This window comes from Orycteropus afer, unplaced genomic scaffold, assembly GCF_000298275.1.
Source record: "Orycteropus afer afer isolate SDZICR_OR568_19922 unplaced genomic scaffold, OryAfe1.0 scaffold00154, whole genome shotgun sequence".
Classification (NCBI taxonomy): domain Eukaryota; kingdom Metazoa; phylum Chordata; class Mammalia; order Tubulidentata; family Orycteropodidae; genus Orycteropus; species Orycteropus afer.
The window spans coordinates 4,418,085-4,422,370 of record NW_006921741.1 but is presented as its reverse complement, the minus strand read 5'-3'; positions in this window follow the sequence as shown (position 1 = coordinate 4,422,370).

The following is a 4,286-nucleotide window of genomic DNA, read 5'->3' as shown; positions in this document are numbered from 1 at the left end:
GTTTGGCCACTCTGCCAGGCACAAAAGGAGCCCTCCTAGAGGCAGAGTCTCTCTGATTGCTGGCTGAGCAAGACATGTTGCTGAGAGAAATGCACATCTGAGAGACATGAGAGATACATGCTTCTGAGAGACATGAACTACTGAGAGAGCAATGTGCTATTGAGACTGCTGGCTGCTGAGTGAGACAGCTGGCTGCAAGAGACTGACTGCATTTCTGAACTTGAATTGTAGTCTAATGCTTCCCTAATAAACCCCATAATCTGTGAGTTCTGTGTGGACACTGCAGTTAATTACTGAATCCAGCAGAGAGGTGGTGGGTGCTGTGGGAGGAATGGTTGATAAAAGGGCTGGAGGGAGGCAGCATGTCTGGCCTCACAGGAATAGGCCATGGGCTACTGATGGTAATTCTGTCTTCCTCTTGTGGGATTAGGGGAGGTCACAAGATGCGACGGCCCTGCCCCTTTGGCAGACAGTCAGTAATTGGAGACCATAAATTATATTGTATAAATAGAGGGTCCACTTATAATATAATTAAAATAATTTAGCCAGCAATAACTAAAGAATCCCAAACAAATTTAAACTTATGTAATAGATCTCTATCTATAACAATAAGCAGGAACAACTTCATTAGGCTATATTAATTTAAGAACATTTCATCAGTCTAATCCATAAACTAGTGTTCTCCAAGTGTGATTTTCCAAGTTCTACAGAATTTATTTATTAGAAAAGTAAATTTTGGGGCTCTACCCATGGCTACCTAAATCAGAAATGTTAGGAATAGAACCTAGCAATGTCTGTTTTAATAAGCTTTCCAGATGATTCTGATATGTGCTAAAGTTTGAGAATCATTTCCATAAGCAATGTAACTCTGAAGACTTACCCATCACCTTTCCTGTCATATGCTTTTGTTGTAGATCGAGTGCCGAAATAATGACTAGAAAGTCAGCTGTAGCTCAGAGAGAAATTTAATAAGAGGGTAGTAACCTTGCAGGGGAGAGACACATGGAGCCAGAGTTAATGCCATGTGTGTCTCCCTAAGCCTTACAGGGTAGGGGTTTTTATAATAGTTTTAAGGCTGTGGGGTATATGATTTCAAAAGACCATATTCAGGCAGGATACTTATAAAATCTCAACCCTTTTGTGAAAGTCAGGAAGTGGAACAAGGCTATGATAAATTCCTAATGATAAACCTCACTTTCCTTCAGGCTAGATACCTGTGTAATCTCTTTCTGAAATGGAGTCTGTGTGTTTCAGTATGGATGCTGCAACTTCTGTACAGGTGTATTTTGCTGTTTGCTCTTGGTTTGAGTCTTGGTCCTGTCTTAGATCAGCCAGCCACCTTAATTCATCAGGCAGTAAAGGAGGGCAGGGGTGTGCAGGCTGCAAAACTGGTTAACAATGACCATGGGTCATGAGAAGACATCTCAAAAATGGCCTGTTATCAGGAAATGCCATCTAAGTGGTAAATATCCATTTGTATTGTTTCTTTTGCAGTGTCCCTTCCTTAGTCTTAGGATCTGAGGAATGTGATGCCCTGTCCTGTGAGCTGTTCTTGTCTTTGTTTTATGATCTTGGGAATGTAGTTGCAGGGGCAGGATTCTTATGTGATTATGGCTACAAGTAATAGAATAAGGCAATGTTTAAATTGAGCAAGATTAATATGAACCTTTAGGTTATGATGTTAAAACACATATCCATGTCCCAGATATTCTAATCTGTTATACTATTACACTTTTAAACAGTCAATTTAGGGGAGGTCCAGAAAGTTATTGAAGTATTCCCAAGACAATTAACTAGAAAAAACTACACAATATGTACTCTTTAGCTTTCCTATTTGCACAAAATCTGGGGGCCGATTTTCTAACATCATTCAGAAACATGTTTTAGTATCTATGCTATCTCTACTCTTTTATAGTTGTCCACTTCTTCACTATGGATTCATCCAGAACAGTCTTCTGGAAAGTATGTTGCCAGGTGGAAGATGTCTTCCCTAAATGTACACATCCATAGAAATCAGAATCAGATATAACATTCAATTGCACTGGTTACTTTTATCCAACAGTGAATCTGTTGGATATATACTGACATATATGTCCGCATATGCTATTCTAATTATTGAGGATTGGACAACTAATTTCTGCCCCCAACAAAGCAGTGTTTTCATTTGAATCTTCATCTTGGCCTGGCTTAAGTGAATCATGGTGTTGATACTTGTTTTATAATGTGGAAAAACTCTAAAATTACAAAGGGAAGTAAAAATGTGAAATAAAATATGTTGTAGATATGGTTTCCAGAATTGGTGGGATCATATAAAGCTTTTGGGAAAATTAATATTTAGAAATTAAAAAAAAAAAAAAAAGACATCATTGAAAACTTTGGACCTTTACTGAAGAAACATTTTACATTTCATGTGATTTGTTCCTTTGCTTTTATTTTGTTCCAAATATTCCCTTTAAACAGTTTCAAAAGACTGAGAGTATGTTTTAGGGGTATGTTCTGTATTTAACTAAAAGAAATATCAAAAGGTAAAGCTTGGGCTTTGTTATTCAGCATACTAATGAGAAACAATGAAGATTTACAGAATTTGGTAACTAAGTGAGTTGGTAGTATAGAATAAGAATAGAGATATTGGGAGGATGGCTCCCTAATGGATAAACAGGATGAGTTCATTTGTGACAGCTAAAATTTGAGGTAAAAGTAGAACAACTAACAGGAAATTTTTTGAGAGGAGTTAGATACATTGGCTGAGAAATAAGTGATATCAAAAGTGGGATAACATAATAGACTGGAAAGAGCAAAAGATTCAGAGTCAGAGACTAGAGTTCATTTCTTGGCTCTACTACTAATTAGTCATGTGACCTTGAGCAGGTAAATGACCTCTATTTTCATTTGTAACCTAGTATATGTGCAAGGTCTGTGACAACTAAAAGCTCTGGTTATCTCATACATTTGGAGACATGAACAGAGTACTAGATATCTCTTAAGAATATTTTAAGTTTTAGATAATGTTTCATTTGATATGTTTGATATTATAATTCTAATTTATTCAACAGAAAACAGGTTGTAGTCAATCTTGGGAATTAGAACTTGGTAAAGAGAGTAAGTAAATAGTATGTAAGTATGACAATGGATAGGGCAGACAGGTCTCTTTGAACAAAAACAGAGGTAAACAGGTGGAGAGAAATTTGACTGTAGAAAGCATATCAGAGTAGGAAGGAAGAAGGGTATAGGAGTATGTCACAAATGGTAACTGGTAAACTTAGATCATAGTTTTTGTACTCTTACTATCTGAGTGTCCTTGGGCAAATTACTCAGCCTGTATGTGCTCTAGAGCTCTGGTGGTGTCTAAAGCATCTAACTGCTAACCATAAGGTTGGAGGTTCAAACCCACCAGCCACCCTGTGGAAGGAAGATGGGGCAATCTGGTTCCATAAAGATTTACTACCTCTAAACCCAGTGGGGGTTGCTATGAGTCAGAATCAACTCCAGGGCAGTGGGTTTGGTTTGGTTTTTTTATATGTGCTACAGAATACCCATTGAAGTGTTTCAACAAACAGATACAGTGCTGGAGGCACTTACTTCTTTATGCCAAGAAATTTGGAAGACAGGTACTTAGCCAATCTCCTGGAAGAAATCCGTATTTTTGCCCATTCCAGGGAAAGGTGATCCAGCAGAATGTGGAAATTATTGAACAATATCATTAATATCATATGCAAGAAAAATTTTGCTAAAGATAATTTAAAAAGTAATTGCAGTAGTATATTGGGAGAAAACTTCCAGAAATTCAAGCTGGATTTAGAAGAGGATGTTGAATGAGGGATACTCACTGCTGATGTCTGATGAATTTTGGCTAAAAGCAACAAATAAATTAAAAAAAATTTTTTTTTGGAAAACAAAAATTAAAAAAGATGTTTACCTGTGTTTTATTAACTATTCAAAGGCATTCAGCTGTGTAGAGTATAACAAATTATGGATAACATTGTGAAGAATGGAATTCCAGAACACTTAATTGTGCTCTTGAGGAACCTGGACATGGACCAATAGTCTGTCATTTGAACAGAATATAGTGATATTGCATGATTTAAAATCAGGAAGGGTGTACATCAGGATTGTATCCCTGTGTACATCAGGATTGTATCCCTTCACCATATTTATTCAATCTCTATGCTGAGTGAATAATCTGAGAAGCTGGACTACTTGAGGAAGAATGTCAGGATCAGAAGGCATCAGGATGGGGGAAGACTTGTTAACAGCATATGATATGCAGATGACACAACCTGGTTGTT